At 44.6% G+C, this 19,550-nt stretch overlaps 1 long non-coding RNA gene across 3 annotated transcripts; it reads left to right on the top strand.

Annotated features, from left to right (window-relative positions):
• Nucleotides 1–1,625: 1,625 nt before the first annotated feature.
• LOC118001905 lies at nucleotides 1,626–11,215 on the top strand. Of its 3 annotated transcripts, none has more exons than XR_004676876.1 (3): nucleotides 1,626–1,800; nucleotides 8,882–9,390; nucleotides 10,464–11,215. It is a non-coding gene; the product is annotated as an uncharacterized LOC118001905 (long non-coding RNA). The 3 variants fall into 3 exon arrangements; XR_004676875.1 differs by having other exon boundaries at nucleotides 1,626–1,921; nucleotides 8,882–9,053; XR_004676874.1 differs by having other exon boundaries at nucleotides 1,626–1,921.
• The last annotated feature ends 8,335 nt before the right edge of the window (nucleotides 11,216–19,550 follow it).

Here is a 19,550-nt window from a genome sequence, read left to right as displayed (position 1 = left end):
CATGGGAGAAGAGGAAATGGGGGGCGGGGAGGGAGGGACATGGTTTCTTTTGGGTTTGATGACAATGTTCTGGAATTAGATAGTGGTGATGGTTGCACATTTTGAATATACTAAAAACTGCGGAATTGCACACTTAAAATCATTATGATGGTGAATTTTATCTCAAAAAATTTTTAAAAAAATACTTGGAGGAACATTGACTTCTTGTCCTTATTCCTTGAGTCCTGATCATATTCTTTCCAGCATCCCAACTCTGGCTTTACACCCTGCCTTGGTTTGCATTTAACCTCTGGAGCTTGGCTACTCTGATAATTAAGTTTGGGACTCATCCACAGCTTTGTGTTCTCTGCTGCTGAAGGAGATGGGGGCATCTTGGTATGTTACCCAAGGGAGCTTTCAGTTGCTTGTTAAGCAATCTCAGGCTGTATTTTTCTCTTAAATACCTGATACATCACATCAGCTATATTATAGCACATCTCTTCCCCTGTTATCCCAACCTAGTTCACCACCAGAGAAGGTTTAAACCATTAGACTATTGTCTTTGGCCAGGGGCTATGATGGGATCCTCATTACCAGCCAGACAAGTGAGTGTGCCCACGTCAAAACTCCATTTTTTTTCCCCACCTGCTTTCTCAGTATATTCCTGCTACCGATTGTTGCAGATTGGATTCCCTGGAAAAGTCTCTGAGATGAAATTTAGCATGCACCGTGCTTTTTCAGGAATGCCCTTGACAGCAATGCCTGGGGGAGAGAAGAGAAAGAAGGAAAATGGGGCAGAGGGAGAGGTTGAGCTGCACTGCTAGTCCAACAGTAGCCTTAGAAGACCTCACAAAAACTTCTAGAACTACACTGGTCCTTCAGAGTTGTCCGATTGGGCCAAAATAGCCAGACATTTATACTTTTCAATTGATCAGTCATTTCATGTACACTGCCCAAGGAAGGGGAGGGCAAGTCAGCTCTCTGTAGGTAACATCTGCCAACAGCACTCCCAGCCCCTGGGGCAATGAGTCTCTCATCGAAGGAGCATGTAGGAGGCACAGCTTGGCATCTGTCCAGTCCTGCATTGGTTTTGACTCTTCCAGCTGTTCCCCTAGGGATTACAATACAATCCTAAACTCCTCACAATCTACTCAGAGTTCCTATTCCACTGCTTCTTAGAACATGAGGGAACCTTGTAGCAATACGGTTCCATCTGTCACCATCCTTGGTTCTATTGTTGTCACAGCTACATCCTTTATAACCCCCACACAGGGTTATACATGTTAAGTCTTTTAAAGAAATTAAGAGAATAAAAACTATGTATTCCTTTATACTTGCCGACATATTTAGTATTCTTAGTGCTCTCTCTTTCTCGCTCTCTCTCTTCCCTGTAACTCTAAATTCCTATTTGGGGTCAATTCTCCTCTGCCTGAAGAACGTCTTTTACTTCTTATAATGTGGATCTGCTGGTAACAGATTCTGTCAATTGTCAGACATCTGAAAATGTCTTTGCTTTCATTTTTGAAGGGTATTAATTAATTAATTCATTCATTCTTGGTTGACAGGTATTTTTATTCTGTACTTTCCAGATGTTGCTCCATTGTACTCTCGTCTCCATTTTTTATGCTGTGAGGTCAGTCATTATTCATATTTTTGCTTCCCTATAGCTATTGTGAGCTTATTTGGTTTTTGTGTTTGTTTTACCATTTCCAAGATTTTCTCTTTATCTTTGATTTTCAGCAGTTTGACTACGACATGCTGAGGTGTGGCTTTCTTTGTATTTATCCATCTTTGGTTCACTGAACTATTTGGATCTATAAGGTAATGGTTTTTATCAAATTTGGAAAATTTTAAATTGTTAGTTTTTCAAATAATATTTTTTGTCCCACTTTTCTCCTTCTAGGACTTAAACACTTTTAGATTGCTTGATGTCATCTCACAAGTCAGTATCTTTTCAATTGTTTTTAGAATTGATTATTTTCATTAATCAATTGGCAAGTTCATTGACAATTTATTTGGTTTTACATAATATGCTGTTAAATTTTCATTTTGGATATTTTACTTTTTAGTCGTAAAATGCCCATTTGGTTCTTTTTGCAGTTCCCATTACTCTCCTGAAACATTATAACTGTCTTTTTATTTTAAGCATTTTTCCTTTAATTCCTTAATATATTTATAATGGCTTTTAAAAATTCCTTGTCTCCTTCTAGTTATCACATTTGGGTTATTTCAGGGTAATTTTCTATTGGCGTTTCTTGTCTTGATTATGGGTCACATTTGCCTGCTTATCACATGTCCATCGATTTAAGACTTTATGCTAGAATTATGAATGCTGCGTTGTTAAGACTCCAAATTTTTATGTCTTCATCTAGCAACCATCTATTTTTGTGCCAACAGGCAGTTAATTTATTGGTAGATCAGGCTGATTCTTATGAGGCTTGACTTGAAACTTTATTAAGATGAGTCTAGAGTAGCCCATTCTCTAACCAGAGTAGCTATGTTTGTATGTGTGGCCTTTCCCATGTGTCAGCTGAAAGTGAGAATGTTTGGTGATTTCTCTCTACTCTGGCTGGCTGGATGCCCATGACTCTTGGCACCGCCCGCCCTCCATCACCTTTGTGGAGCTCGGGCTCCTCAGCAGCTGTTCAGTCAGGCTGATAGATTCTACTCTGTTCATAAGCAAGTTATTGTTTGGTCAAAGACTTCATGACTCTGTAAGGGTGAAGGCTGCCACATTCATGTCAGCTTCCTGTGGGTCCATCCAGAGCCCTGCATGCAATGAGTTTCCAGGAAAGATTTATTGAGTGGATACATTTGATTTACATCAATTAGACACTCAGGGCTGACCCAGTCTCCAGTAGCAAGTTTCTTCTCCACTTGCTTTAGACATCTCCTTCCATTCGTCCCTCCTTCCTCTCTTTCCTCACAATATCTTGAGTCCTAGAAAAAATCCTCTACTGTGGAATGATTTCTGAAAGGATAGTATTTAAAATAAAAACAATAAGGTCATAAGGAATCATTTTCCTACTCAAAAGGACAAAACACTAAGCAGTCTTGGGGCGCCTGGGTGGCTCAGTCATTAAGCGTCTGCCTTCGGCTCAGGTCATGATCCCAGGGTCCTGGGATCGAGCCCCGCATCGGGCTCCCTGCTCCCCAGGAAGCCTGTTTCTCCCTCTCCCACTCCCCCTGCTTGTGTTCCCTCTCTCGCTGTGTCTCTCTCTGTCAAATAAATAAATAAAATCTTAAAAAAAAAAAACCAACACTAAGCAGTCTTATTGTGGGGACCACTGATGTTGATTGTTGGCTGCAGAATCTCTTCTTCTATGCCAACAAGGCCACAGGGGAGGGAAGGGCAGCAGGACAATGCTGGGGTGATGGAGATATGCACCCCAGGGATCCTGCAGCCTTTTCTCCCCAGTACCTCCCCCACCCCCACAGGTCAGTGCTGGGCAGAGTGAAGGAGACTCAGCCATCAGCAAGATAGAAAACTTCTGGAAGGCACCCAGGATGGACTTTAGAGGCAGAGGATGGAGACAGGAAAGAATATGGTGGTCATGAAGACCCTGACTGTATCCCTGAGAAAACTGTGGTCCGGAGAGGGGCAGAGATTGGCAAGACACACTGTGCACTTATATTATAGAGTGGACATAACCCAATATCCTTTGGTCACATCACGCAGCCACCCTGCTGCTCTCTCTCAGACATTTCCTGGGAGCTGCTGTGCCCCTGTGTAATTTACAGAGGGGTAGCTTTAACCCCTTTACAGCCATCAGTGCCAGACCTGGAACCCTGTGGGCTAATTCACTTTTAAAAGATCACCCCAAATGCATGTGTCAACAAATTGCTGAGAGGCACTGGAGGGATCCTGGGAAGGAGGAGCACTAGACCAGGAGTCCACAGCCCCTCCCCCCCCCACATAATCAGTGGTGTCACATCAGGTAGATCACTCTCTCCCTGAGCTGTTTCCTCCTCTGTAAAATCAAGACACCAGCCTCAGCCTCAATCCCTCCCTTCCTCACTTCCTCCCATCTTTTCTTCCTTTATTCAAGCATTAGCTGAACTCCTGCCAGATACGTGACCCAGAAATTAGTTAGTTGCTCTCCTAGATAGCTTCTACACCCCTATCAACTCTGTTGGATCATTGTGGGGATCAAGTAAGAAGGCAGATACCTCTGGTACAGCAGAGGTACTCTCCATGCACGAGGTACGATTGCTATTTTTAAAGCATTCCTATTTAAAGGCAAGGCTTCCTTTAGCAACATGTGGTGTGAATAATGATTTCCAGTCCATGGGGGAGACCTAGAATGATCCTTCTGCATTCCATTCTTATGAAAGCTCAACAGCCCCACTGTGTTGTCTGGCTGACTGTGAGCTGGCGCAGATCCAGCCTGGCATCCTGGTGGAGCAAGGTGCCCAACCCTACTGTCCAGTGCCCCTGTCCTGTCCCCAGGGAACACACAGCAGGTGAGCTGGAGAGTGTCCCGGCTCCCTTGAGCCGCTCATTGTAGTCCTCAGCCAACTCCATTAGGAAGTTGGGGCACCTGGGTGGCTCAGTCGGTTAAGCGACTGCCTTCGGCTCAGGTCATGATCCTGGGGTCCTGGGATCGAGTCCCACTTTGGGTTCCCTGCTGAGCAGGGATCCTGCTTCTCCCTCTGCCGCTGCCCCCCACCTGCTTCTGCACTCTCTCTCTCTGTCTCAGATAAATAAATAAATAAGATTCTTAAACCTTATTTTTTAAAAAGGGAGTTAGTGTAGCACATCGATATTGTGGGACATTTACTTAAGAGTTCTTCCACAGATATTAACGTGCTGCTGTGATGATTTTAAATTATCCCCTATTCAATGTGTTCCTACAATAAACATTCACATAGAAAAGTTCCAATCTGATATGCTCCCCTTCCCCACAACTATTAATCGTGATCGCTTTAATGTAACGCTGGCGGACAGCACATGGCTTCTGAGGTCTGGTGTGGGCCTGCGTGTCCAGCTCTGGGTCTGGCACCAAGCGGAAGCAATCACGAGTCCATCTCTACAGGCTCTATCAACTCATCCGCTAAATGAGAGGACAAACCAAACCTGTGAGGCTTGTGTATTTCCATAATTACACAGTTCTAACTGTAAAAGTTCCGACTTTATCGGATACTTCAGGATTTAGAGCTAACAAGGCAGTATAGAGTCTAGGTCTCTTGCTAAGTACCCCCACGCCCACAATCCCCTGCAAATGAAAGCCAGACACATCCTTTCTTTTCAGAGATCTTGCTTTGTAAGTTGGAGAACCCACGAAAGTTAAGGTACATCGTGGGGGATTCTATCTCCCAGGCTCAGTTCGTCTGTAAAACGGGTCAGCTGAATCACGGTGCTGGCCCCCAACAGATTTTGCTGACTTCTGTCAAAATAGGGAGAAGATATGAAAGAGGGACATCATTCAACTTTTTTGAAGCTACATTCATTCTTTTTCTAAATTTTGAAATGATGCCTACAATTTCTAGTATCCAGGTGTCCTTTTTATAAATCAGGGCAATAGAAGAAAATTCGTTGTTGCTGGGGTTTGTTTCTCGCTTTTGAGTATCTTGCTAGCAGCCCTTTCTCAGTCATTACAGGTTTTAAATGTATTTTCCTGGTCCATAAGTACAACCAGCTGGAGCTGATAAGAGTGCGGATTTCTCATTCAAGTCCATTGTTCTGTTGCCAACAAGTCTGTGAGCTATCTATTTCATTAATTAAAGCCCTTTTACTATGATCTCAATCCCTCGATCTTTCTCTTGTCACTCAAACCCCAGCACCCACTCTTCATTCCAGCCACTGCTTCTCCAAGGCACCAGATAAGTTAATCCGCTCCTGGAACAGCCCTCCCATTCCAGGCTAGGCTCCTCCCTTCTCTCTAAATTCAAGGAAGATTTGCTTATTATCACAAACCTTTCCTGAATTGCTCCACCCTGTTGCAGTCACCATAATCTAAGTGATTACAGCCTGATAACATTAATGCAGAGAAATGGGACCAGCTCACGATAGAAAGCAAAACCTGTGCTGAACATGTGTTTCTCTTTTTCTCATCAGCAATACCTTTCCCTACCCCATCCATTGTAACCCCCTCCAAAAAGTTAATGAATCAGAACAGTTAGGACTGGAAAAAAGTCTTGGAGGCTAAATGACATGCCCAAGGTTGCAAAGCTGGTTCACGGAGGAGTAGGGACTAGACCCAGCCACCTATCTCTTCCTGCCAGTGTTGGTGACGTTGGGCATGCCACTCTCCCATCACGATTTCCAGGAGAACCTCCCGCTGGTTTCAATGCACCAACTTAACCTCTACTGTGTGTTTTCAGAATCTAATCAGGTGCCACCTCTCGATAAAGGGTCCTCGTAGAGATTGGCTACCAGGCGTAGCAGCTTCCTGCAAATTGCCTCTTCCCAGAACTCATCAAAATTCTCTGAGCTAGCCATTTCTCTCTCTCTTTTTAAAATATTTTATTTATTTATGTGACAAAGAGAGCATAAGCAAGGGAAGCATCAGGCAGAGGGAGAGGGAGAAGCAGTCTCCCTGCTCAGCAGAGATCTGGATGCAGGGCTCAATCCCAAGACCCTGGGATCATGACCTGAGCTGAAGGCAGATGCTTAACCGACTGAGCTACCCAGGCGCCCCATGAGCTAGCCATTTCTAAGGCAGGTCCTTGGTTGGATCCTTGAAATCACAGCCCCCTCCACACACACACACACACACACACACACACTTTGCACCTGCAAATGGTCTACCCTATGGAGAGAATAGGCCTTCGATGTCTAATAATTTCAGAAAGCTCATTAATCCTTTTGAGCAGCCCAACACACTTATTTCAAACCACAGTGCCCCAGCTGCATGTACTTCTTAGCATAAACACCTTATTCCTTATTTTTTAAAAAAGATTTTATTTATTTATTTGAGAGAGAGAGAATGAGAGACAGAGAGCCCGAGAGGGAAGAGGCAGAGGGAGAAGCAGACCCCCTGCTGAGCAGGGAGCCCGATGTGGGACTCGATCCCGGGACTCCAGGATCATGACCTGAGCCGAAGGCAGTCGCTTAACCAACTGAGCCACCCAGGCACCCAACACCGTATTCCTTATTATGCTATGACTTCCACCACCAAATTGGCCTTTATTTTCATCATTTCAATTTAAGACTTTTGTTTAAACCATAAAATACTGACCACAGCAAGTGGCCTTTAGAAATCAGCTTTACTGATGAGTTTAGTAACTCTTTCAAAGGGAAGACCTCAAAACTGCCGGACAGGCTCTGTCTCAGTGGTGGGAGTAGGTCTCAGCTGTCCTCAGCTATCACTGGCAGGGAGGTGGTCAGCGGCTGGTCAGACAACGATGAGATGTTAGAAGCACAGCGGCTGCCCGCACAGCACAGGGAAGTCTCTGGAACTCAGAGGAGTTCAGCAGTGGGGTTGCTCATGACCCCAGCTTCTTCCACCCACCAGTTGGGAGCTGTGCTGCCTTGACAAGCTGTATTCACAACATGCTCCTGATCTACCTAAAAGTTCCCTGAGCCAAATACTTAAGCTAAGTCCTAACAAGCTCACAAGACATAGGGATTCCTCAGCTCACCAACATCTGGTCTCTTTGTGCCTTGGTGGGAAGAGAAACCATGAAGGAAAACTGCTCTTCTCTTTCCATGGCTGCCACACTGCTTCCCCTCCCCAGCCCTCTGGGTGGAAAGGTGGACACTGGACCGCTTTGCAAACAACAGAAGCTGGAGGAAGATCTTGCCTGTGTGCCCACATTCCCAGCCAAGGCTCCACCCATGTGGAGGGTTCTCAGCAGATGAGGCCTCTGTAATGTTTACGTTGATGAACCAGGCTGCTCCTTCTCAGCACCCAACCAGCTGAGCCCCATCTGTGCACAGCGAAGGCCGGCCTCTCAATGAGCTGCCGTCTAGTTGGGGAGCAGGAAACCTCAAGCACGGGAGCGTTCCCAACGATAAGTACTGCAGGGATTTGATAAACACCATGTGCTGAGCACTGGGCTCGCCGTTCTGGGGCCAGGAGATAAGTGTGACCTGCAGCAGCCGGGAAAGGCTTCACATGTGAGGGGGAAACCAAGTGTTTGGGAAGTGGCTTTGCTTGGGAAGAAAGGCGGGAGTCAAGACCTGAGGCTAGGGGGAGCCCGCTGCTACATTTGGGGGTCATTGAGGAGCAGGGGCCAGGTGGAGGGAGATAGAGAAGGAGGTCGAGGCCCGGGCACCTCAGTGGAGGGTGTGCGCCCTGTGTTCACCCCATGGGCCCCCACTCCCTCTCACCTGTTTCCTCCAAGGAACACAAGCCTGCCTCTACCTTTGCCCAGCTGGCACTTATCCAACCTTCAAGGCCAGGATCATGTGTCAGTCTTCTGGGAAGCCCTTGCCGGCCTCGCTGCCAGCATCTGTATCCCAGCTGCCCCTGTCCTGTGTCCCCACAGCCTTGGCACATGTGGGGACAAAGATTAGCTTGCTGGTCAACCTCCCCAGTAGGCAGTGAGCCTGTAGGTCTGTCCCCCCAGTGCCTGGCTCGATGCCCAGCATTCAGTCAGCCTTCGGGTCACAGTCTGCTGAATGTTGCAGGCATGAGGGGGTGCACTCTGCCCCCTAATGGGGACCTACAAGGGTCAGAGCAAACCCTCTTTGGCTGGCATGGCTACAAGTTCCAACATCTCTGGCCTTATGCACCTGCCAAGGCTCACTGACTACTAACGATCTCAGACGCCTCTCAGCACTGCAGTGTCCCCACAAGGAGAACCAAAAACTCAGCTTCTCAGAGACTGTCACAGGATCTCCAGATGTTATTAAAATCTTTACCTTTGATCCAGAAATCCCATTCCTGGGAATCTGTCCCATAGAAATAAAAGTATATAACAATGCATAGATCATATACAAGGATGTTTGTTGCAGCTTTGTTCGTGGTGGTAAAACACTGGAGACAACAAGAATGCTACTGAGGGGCACACGCAGAACAGTTGTGACGTACCCACACCATGGAGTGCACGTGCTTTTGGGAAGAGGACTGCCCATCTCCACGGAGTAGTTGGGAATGATTTGCCTGATGTCTTGCCGAGTAACAGTAGTAAGATGTGCTTCTCCCTTCCCTTGTGCCTCTTGTCCCTTCCAGAGCAACTCAGCCCTTAAGTCTTGGGTGGGCTGGTCAGAGGGAGGAGAGCTTCGTTGTAGGACAAGTCAGATTCTGAACAGGGCATGGAGGGTGTCCATGCACCAGCGACCCTAAGCAGAGAGAGGAGGGTGAAAACATAAGGGGGTGGGCCAATGGGAGGGTCAGAGCCTGAGGGAGTGAGAAGAATGTCTATTTACAGGGCTGCCCTGGCAACGTGTTTTCAGAGACTCAGTGGAAAAGAGAGGTTCTGCAGCAGGGGGAGCTTGGCGTGGGGTCTCAGAGCCCCAGAAGGGTGAGGAAGTGCTCACATGGAGGTGTCCCAGTGTGGGATAAGAGGGACTCTGCCTGGGGGAACAGACCAGCGTGTAGGTGCTGGAGCCCCAGCTGGGAGAGGGGGCAGGGGCATAATGTGGAGGTGGTGAGTGACGGGAGCATCCACACAGGAGATGTAAAGGCACAATGGGAGACTGCTAACATGCAAGGGGACCCGTCATACAAGCAGACATATTGAGAGTATTCCTCCCTATAAGAGATGGGACTTACAGATAGGAATACTCAAAAACTAGAATAAACCCAGCAGTTTTAAATTGGAAGCAGAGGTATCAATGTGAGTTCATGGTTGTCAATATACATGATAAATATGGATTCCAAAGTGTGTATGTGTAGATACATATGTGTGTATGCATGTCTATCTCTAACTCTACTGACTGGGGACAGCCATCGACCCATAGCAAAGACCATCTAGCACCCCGATCTTGGCTTTTATTTATTTATTTTTTATTTTTTGTTAAATTTTGTTTTTGTTTGTTTGTTTTAGAGAGAGAGAGCATGCAGGCAGGGAGGTGCAGAGGGAGAGAGAGAATCTTAAAACAGTTTCCACGCCCAGTGCCTAGAGCTCAACGGGGCGGGGGAGGGGGGGAGGCTCAATCTTACAACAGTGAGATCATGACCTAAGCTGAAATCAGGAGTCGGTTGCTTAACCAACTGAGCCACCCAGGCACCCCCAGATCTTGGCTTCTCTGCAAAAGGAAGCGAGGATCCTTAGAGAAATGGTGAATTCCATGCTGGGGCAGGGAAAGTGCAAGATGGGCCTGAAACATCTTGCATGAGCAAACAAGAAGGTATTCAGATAATGATAGGATATGCCAAATGGACACAGACAGGAACATCAAAATATATAACAATAGTTAACAGATTATAACCTATTAAATACAAAAGGAAACTATGAATCCCTGTGATACACATGAGTAAACTAAACATTTGATGAGGAACAAGATATTTACATAGAGTCAAGATGCTTCCCCACAAACTATTAATTATAAAGGGAAAAAGTGTGTGGTAAAATATATATATATATACTGGCAGATACGATCTCAATCAAGCAAAGTGAATGTCATCAGGAACAGTAAGTGCACCTGTGCACCACAGACGGGGTCCGCAAGAAGAGTCCGCATCATTTCTGTAATCTTCCTGCCAATGACACCAACCTGTTTGCAGGAAGTTCGCACCAAAATAATCAGAGGTGATGAGGCATCACATCTGCACCTTGGTCCTAATGGATCAGGGCTCAAAAATACAGGTATTTTGTATTGTACTTGCAACTTTCGGTAAGTTTGAAATTGTTTCAAAATATAAAAGCTGTAAATAGTAATCCAAAGCAAGATATTGAAAACCCTGTGAAATATGATCCTAATTGTATAAAACAATGACCCGCCCTCACATAATAGACACAAGTATGTGTGTTGTGTATGGCTATGTGTTTCTTTGATTACATGACGATACAGAGAAATACAGACTCCTACGTGATAAGTTGTACACAGGTGACCTTGGGTAGAGGCAGGAGCAGAGAGAGAAGGATTCAAGCATAAGAAGAGTTAAAAAGAGACTACATTAAAAATTTTAAATGTGCCATGTAAAGCCATCATTATCTTGCACTTAATGTACAATAATGTGTGTGTATTGGTCTACTGCCAAAATAAAACACCACAGACTGAGTGGCTTGAAGACGGACATATTTTCTCATAGTTCTGGAAGTCGGAAGTCCAAGATCGAGGTGTCGGCAGGGTTGGTTTCATTCAAAGGGCTCTCCTGGACCTGCAGATATCTGCCTTCTCCTTGTCCCCCCTCACGCATTCTTCCTCACACACATGTGCATCCCCGGGGTCTCTGTATGTGTCTAAATTTCCTCCTTATAAAAACACCGCCCTAACAGCCTCTTTCTATTTTTATTTATTTATTTATTTGACAGAGAGAGCGAGAGAGCACAAGTAGGGGGAACAGTAGAGGGAGAGGTAGAAGCAGGCTCCCCGCCAAGCAGGGAGCCCGATGCAAGGCTTGATCCCAGGACCCTGGGATCATGACCTGAGCCGAAGGCAGACGCTTAACCATCTGAGCCACCCAGGCGCCCCTAACAGCCTCTTTCTAACTTAATTACTTCTTTAAGTCCAAATACAATCACATTCTGAGGTACTAAGGATTTGCACTTCCACAGACAAGTTTGGGAGGGACAGGACCCAGTCCAAATGAGTACAAATATGTGTGAGCGTGTGAGTGCGTGCGCACACGCGCTCACACAAAAGCCTTGACCCTGATCAACCCATGTGTTCCCAGTCCAAGCAAGCATCCATTATGACTTGGTCTGGATTTCTTGTTGAAAAAGATTTGGTGACTTTTGGTCTTAAAAAAAATATTTTTGTAGGGTTGTTTCCTGAGTTTTCTTAATTCCAGTTGAAAGCAACAGTGACTCTTACTTCATCTGAGGTAAATCCAGACTAAGTAAATGATGAGGGTTAGGGTAGTCCTCTCTGTTAACAGGATGTTTATGAAACTACACTCAGAGTCCTCTTCTGTTCGGGCAGAATGGTGGGAGATCACAATCCAGCCACTCAATAACAGTGCGATTTGTCCTGAAGTTTATACCTTCGCTCCTATCATGTCTTTGTCTTGTATATCTCTCTGTGTTATCTTCAAGACAACTTCACGCTCCCCATCCCCACTTAGATTTCTTTCCACTGCCCTTTCTGGTTTCACCTAGTTCAGTTCCATGCCTTTGGAACTATCTTCTCCCACAACGAAGTCCTACAAGCCCCCAAGCCGAATGAATAGTCCAACACAACCCAAAGAAAGAAAATACACAGTTTCCAAAGCCTGATTTATTTAAAAACCAAAAAACATCTGCGTTATTTTGGAATGCTCATTGTGGATTTGGTGTTAGGGCATCTCAATTCCCTGTCTTGTCATATCTGCAGAAATGTGGGAAGTGCTTTGCTTACCCCAGAAACGTCTCTAATGAACCTGCCGATCTCCCCCTTTTCCCTTTTCCAGTCTCTCCAATGGGATGTGCGACCCACAAAGTAGATGGAAATACAGTCCCTCCCATAGCTCTGCTAAGCAGACCAAGTTGTATCAGTTACATGTTGTTTCATTCTTCAAACCAAATGCGGGTTGGGAGTGTGGACGATTTGCAAGGGCACACAGTCACAGGAATGGATGGATTCTGAACACTCAGCCTCTGGGGCAGCACAAAGAGTGCTGGTCCTGCTCTAGCCCCACTCAGCTCTTCACTGGCTGGATGACCTCACCTGTCCAGCTCCTCACCTGTGTCACGGACAAGGGCACTCCCGCTTAAGTCTTCACTGGACAACCAGCTAGGCTGTGGATGGCACACCAATGTGCCCATTGATGGCAGAGCCCCATGCAAATCAGAGGTGAGAGGTGCGTTAGTGTGCTGGAGAGGTGGGGGCTGGCTGCGGGGCAGGGATCCGGGTGCAGGTCTCTCCCTCGGCACTTTCTTCTGAACCTCAGCTTACTCCCTGGGAAAACAAGGATACAAGAGCCACCCTCACGACTGTCGGTTCCCCAGCTGGACTCTCCAGGGGACATCAGACAGCATTATCCCAGGACGCTTTACTAGCCTGTTTGGCCATCTCCCCAGGGACACTGTTCTCTGAGGTGAGATCAGGGGAGCAGAGCCCACAGCTCCTGGCTTTTTTGAAACCAAATCCCACTCGGCCCCCCAGCTCCTCCTTGAGGGTCTCTTCCTTCCTGGGAAGTACATCCCCAAGTGGCCTCTCGCTGTGCTGCTGGCTCCGCAGCTGTCTTCTCTTCGCTTCCCGTCGAGTCCTCGAAGACTCTGCTGCAAACACCACAAGGTGGAGTCAACAGCTCAGCCTCCCTCAGAAAGAGGAGCGCTTTGGAGCTCTGCCCCTCATCAGAGGGCAGTCTCCCTGCCAAGTGTGATCACCTCACTCAAGCACCCTGCAGGAAGTGGGGTGGCAGGGAGGCCCGCCCTGCTCCCCCAGCAACCCAGACCACAATGGTGAAGCTGTCACATCGAGCACCGCCCAGTCCCCACCAGCTCACAGTGGACAGGGAATGAGCCCTGTGTTTCTTTTATATTCTCTTCATTCGCTCATTCATGCCTTTATTGAAACCTACCCTGTTCCGGGCACAGTGCTCTGGACCGAGCACACACATGAACAGCATCACCCCTGCCCGCTCTCGCACGGCTCATGACCTGGTGAGAGGAGAACACACAGGAGGCATGGACCTTCAACAGATACTTGATGGGTTTATACATATAAAACCAGTAGACGCTCCTCCCCACTAATGTGGAATATTAACTTATTCATCAAAAATATTTTGCAGGGGTGCCTGGGTGGCCCAGTCGTCGAGCGTCTGCCTTCGGCTCGGGTCATGATCCCAGGGTCCTGGGATCGAGCCCCGCATCGGGCTCCCTGCTCGGCGGGAGGCCTGCTTCTCCTTCTCCCACTCCCCCTGCTTGCGTTCCCTCTCTCGCTGTGTCTCTATCAAATAAATAAATAAAATCTTAAAAAAAAAAAAAGATATTTTGCGGTACTGACTACAGAATAGTCCGATCTAATGGATCCATAGAAGGAGACAATTCTTGATTTTGAGCCCTCAAGGCCAGGTCCCTGATAATCCATGAAACAATGTGCTCAAGTTTTCAAGTTTGGAAGTAGGAAGGGCTGAGTACCGGTTGTGGCTAATAACCACACTATGGATTCCTTGTTTTCATTGGAAAACACTTTTTTTCCTGCTTAATAATTGAAGATGGCAACAGCACAGATGGCCACGTACCTGTACCTTTAAGGGGAATCTGTGTGCCCAATGCCTAAGGAATGACTCCATCACCAGGACACTGACCCCGTCTTAGAGTGCCAACGGCTTGCTCTGCCACCCCAGGAAAAAAGTAGAAAGGCTCCTGGTGAGAGTCTGTGTCTCAGGCTCCCTCCTGGCTCTGCCCCCCTCCTCCAGCTACACTGAAACCGCCTCTCCCAGCAAGTCTCCTGAGTCATCCTGCCTTACATAACCCACTTGGGAGCCTCTTGGCACACATGCGTATGGTTTGTATACGCTTTCCCAGAGGTCCACCAGCCACCAAAATAATCAGTCTTCCCTCTAAACCCTTAAACCAAAGGTTTGCCCAACTGTTGTGTGCTCTTCTGGGGGGGTTTTATTTAGCCTGGCACAATAGAGGTTATATATACAGGCTCTGTAGGCTCGTAAAATAAACATAAATTTAAATCATAATCTTACCCTGTGGTTAGAAAAATAGATTGTCACAAATACTTGTAATACTAATTGCTCATTATACACTTCCACGAGTTTCGCTCTGCTGTTAGCTCTGGGACAGCAAATGTTGGTGAATGTGAACTAAGCTATTTCAGCCAGAACCTACCACTCAGACTTGTGTTTGTGGAGGAGCTTCTGTTTACAAAACTCTTACCCACACATTTTCTCAACAAAGGTCTCCAGAGCTTTATGACATAGATACAATTATTCCATTTTACAGAAGAGGAAACTGACGTTCAGGGTGTTCCAGATCACAGGAGTGATAAGAGGACAGATTTCAGCCCTGGTGTTCTGATAGATCCCACTAGTTATAACCTCCCCATGGGATATGCATACACAAGGACCCCTGTACTCCTGGGTAACCTACACCCTTCTAACTATTCCACATGTTTCACACCTAACTCAGTGCTTGACACTTACAGGGCAAAGTAATAAAGTCTCCGAAGTTGAATGTAGATCTCTCCCTACTTCCTGGCCACACTGGGTCTTCTGCATCCTGTATAACTCAAAGTCTTGGGCACCTAACACATTCACTCTGTATCCGTTAATAAGTTAATGAATGTTTTCTATGAAGCTAGAGAACCCGTTCCTGTCCCCTTGTTTTGTGGACTTTGGAAGTTATGCTGCAAAAATGGGTTGTCCTCGGGGACAACTAGGGAGCCTGGCTGCACCTGACCTCTGAGGTCCAGCTCATTTCTCCCCCCAGGGAATTTTTCTTCAGAAGGCTTTCAAGCCACAACAGGAGCAAAGATGATGTGAGGAGGACAGGGTTATTGTGAGAAAAGTCTTTCGTATCTGGTATCTGTCTCCGAGATCTCAGGGCTCTCAGCAACTGCTATGCGAAGCGGCTCCCTCCAGGGGATCTGAATCACCACATCCTTCAGGGTATGTGCCTGCAGAGCTCCTTAAAGCATTTTTAGTGGTTTTAAGGATACAAGTTCCATTGGGGTCTATTCTTGTGGAGCTGCCCTGAGTTCGGGGCACCCCCCTCCACAAACCCCCAGACAAACGTGACTCTAGAGCACGGAGTTTCTATTTGAAGGTTCACAGTTTGTTTGTGTTGGCCGTTACAGACACTCCCTGAGATAGGCCAGTGCAATAGGATTTCCCAGGGCATGCTGTGGACTAAGAAAACAGCCTAGAAAAAACGGCTAGTGGAACCTTCCTTTCTGCCTCTGCTCTGAAATAAAGTGCGTCATTTTGAGACAAAAGGGGGCTCTGCTGAAATCACTTAAGGAGAAAAATACAGGTAATATTAAAAGTGTAACCGTACTAGGATGTACTGGAATTGTGATGATGGCTCCTTGCTAATGTTTCTTTCTCCAACATGCCCCCCTCCCCAGCATCTGGCATTACAACAGCTACGTATCCGTGACTGTTTCATTCTCTGAAAATGTAAGTGTTACATTTGTTACACATTTGTTATACCTAAAGTTCTACTCATCCCTGAGGAATTCCAGGATTTTGTAGCAAAATGCATCACAGAGTGATGATGTTTCAGAGGTTTGCTGTTAATGCTCCCTGCTGTCCTGCTCAGCATTTCATAGAGCTTCCTGGTGTCATTACCCAGAATCTAAATCAAGAGAATATTAAGAGTTTCAAGTTGCCTGTTGATTAAAGAAAACACCATACAGCAACTACTGAAAACTATAGGAAATGATTAAAGTGATCTGATGGAAAACATCAACATCTTTCCTATCAACCAGCAAAAATCAGTTTAAAACCCAAAGTTCCCAGCAGCAATATCAATAATAACAAAAACGATGCAGGGGGAAAAAAGCTGGTAAGAAATGCACAGGAAATATACACTGATCTCAGTAAATATAAAGATATTTTTAGATATTTACATAACCAAGTTGCACAAATTTCTGAATAGGATGATTGAGAAGATTAAAGTATTATAAGAATGTTCTTTTCCCAAAGAGATGAGATGTTTTATTTAATCCCAAAGAAAATATTAACATTGGGTTCTTTTTCGAACCTAAAAAAGCTAAACATAAATTGTACCTGGAAAATAGATTGAAGGAACGAGAATATGACAGATCTTAGTATATCCAAGAAGTATATGTTTTACAAAAACGGCATCACAAATTAATGGAGATAAGTATTTTTAAAGTAATGGTGCTGGGAAAATTTCTTGACATTTTGGAAAATAAAATACTGTTTTCTTATCACACACCCCTAATAAAAGAACATCAAGGCACAAAAGCAATGGAAGAAATAAAATAAAGATATCTATTTAAATTTTAATCACCTTTGTAAGTTAAAAATCCTTAAAATAAAAAGGCCAAAAATAAGCTGGGAAAAAATCATTGGCATAAATCTGCAACTTCCTAAAATGTACTGGCTTTGCCTTGCTCTCCATTCCTGCAAAGAACAGACTATTTCTGTGTTCGAATGGGCTGTCCTGCTCCTATTTCTGCTTTCAAGATCTCTGTGCCCATGTACCCCCTGGAGACATAGGAACACCTTGCATGGAAATCCCACCATTTACATATGAACCATTTACTTACTGAATATCTATGTAAAATATCTAGACATTTCCTTGCCTGAGGATTTTATCACAGTAAGTATATTTTGAGTAGTTGTACTACTTTAGGCTTAGATTTTTAAAACTAGAAATGTGCTCTTGTCCCTTTAGGAGAAGTCAGTTCATAAAATTATCAAGAGAACAAAAATTGGAATTTTAAAGAGTGAACTTAACTAAATTTCAAGTGGGTAGTTAATAAGAACAAAGAATTTCATTGAGAATAATTCCCTTCATGGGAAAAGAGGTTTCTGAATGCAAATAGCAACAGGAAGATACATGAGGGCAGGAAGTCTCTAATGTATTCAGTACTGGCAGGTGTGATTTACCTAGCAGACAAACCCCAAGAATTATTCAACTGCTCAGTTCCAGTAAAAAACTAGGATCAATTTTGCTTAAGAAAATATCTATTAAATACATGTACAATGTAAAATCATAGCCACATGCATACATATTTGCTAGAAGGAAATAAAAACTGGTTCATTTGCATCTTCTGCTTCTGACAAAGACGAAGTAACAGAGACCAGATTGCCTCCTGAAACAATCAAATGAAATATATCAAGCAGCAGTTTTCAAGGCACTGGACATCAGACAATGAAGGGGAGTGATTCTGAGTGATGGGAAATAGAAAAGGTGAGTCCTATGATCACCCCAGCTCACTGCTATGAGAGTCTGCAGGCCACAGTGCAGGGATGGGGAATCCAGGTGGTGCCCAGTGGACTCCCGGGGTAAACACAGCTCTACTGACTAAGCAGAGCTGAAAGTGTAAGAGACCTAGGTGTCTTGAGTTGGCAGGATAAAGTGCCAGAGAGGAGAGAGCTGCAGAGAGAGAGAATTCTTGAGATCTGTGGAGGGAACCCCTCAAGAATACAGCAGAGTACTGATAGGTTCATGCACATGGGGAAACTCTGAGGTGGGAGAAAGAACTGTCTGAGAGAGTTCGAGGGAAGGGTGCCAAGCACTCACCCAGGGCCAGAAAAAGTGCCTGTCCCCACAGCAAGACTGGAAGCGTCATAATTAATGGTTATTGGATAGGCTACTCAAAGTAGTCTTGTATCAATAGTGTGGAATAATTAGCCTAAGACTGAATGCTGCTCTGTTCCAACTAAATTCTTAAAAGCAAGATCTAAAAGGATCAAACTTTTCCCAAGTGATTTAAATGCATCCCAAAACAAAGCTTAAGAATGTTTATAGATAGACAAAAATACTCAGCACCAAAGTAAAATTCACCAAGCAGGCAAAGAAACAGGAAGATATCTTTAATGAGGAGAAAAGCCAACCAGTCCAAACCAACCAAGAACTGATTAAATGTTAAAATTAGAAGACAAGGACACGAAACAGTTATTATAACTACATAACTGCATTCTAGATGTTCAAGAAGTTAAGTAGACCCAAATCAAACTTCTAGAGATGAAAACTACAAATTATCAAATGAAAAATATACTGGATGTGATTAACAGCTGATCAGATATTGCAAAGGGAAAAGATAAGTGACTTTGAAAACATAGCAATAGACACTATCTAAAATAAAATACAAAGTAAAAAAGAACTTGAAAAAATTATAAAATCACTGAACTATGGACAATTTCAAATAGCCTAATATACATATATTTAGAGTTCCTAAAGAAGAGTAGAGAAGGGGAGAACAGGAAAACTATTTCAAAGAGTAATAGATGAAAATTTTCCTAATTTGGTGAAAAGTATAAATTCACAGATTCAAGATGTTTATCTCATCCTGAGAATGAGAAATATTTAAAGATCATACAAAGTCACTTCATATTCAAATTGCACAAACCACTGATAAAATCTGAGAGCAGCCAAAGAAAAAAGACACAATGGATTCTTTACCAGCAGATCCACATTATAAGAAATGTTAAAGGAAGCCCTTCAGGCTAAAGGAAAGCGAAACAAAATGAAAATATGGATTCATACCAGTGTTTTTTCAAGCTTGGCACTGGTGACATTTGGGGCTGGATAATTCTTTATCCAGACATTGTTGAATGTCCCCAGTGGGCAAAATTACACCCAGTTGAGAATCACATCCAGTTGAGAACCACTGATTTACACAAAAAAATGAGAGGCACTATAAATGCTATTACATTGGTAAATATGTCAGATTTTTTCTTATTATTTAAATCTATTTTAAAGATAGCTAATTTGGGGGGTTGCCCGGCTGGCTCAGTTGGAAGAGCATGAGACTCTTGGTCTTGGGGTTGTGAGTTTGAACCCTATGTTAGTCATAGAGATTACTTAAAATAAAAAGAATCATTCTAAAAGAGAGCTAACTTTTTAGGCAAAAATAATTTAAATTTTAAGTTTTCAACTTTTAA

The sequence above is a fragment of the Mirounga leonina genome, unplaced genomic scaffold (genome assembly GCF_011800145.1).
Source record: "Mirounga leonina isolate KUSES-001 unplaced genomic scaffold, KU_Mleo_1.0 Mir_55, whole genome shotgun sequence".
Classification (NCBI taxonomy): domain Eukaryota; kingdom Metazoa; phylum Chordata; class Mammalia; order Carnivora; family Phocidae; genus Mirounga; species Mirounga leonina.
The sequence above is the reverse complement of the archived record's forward strand: the minus strand, read 5'-3'. Positions and strand labels throughout refer to the sequence as shown.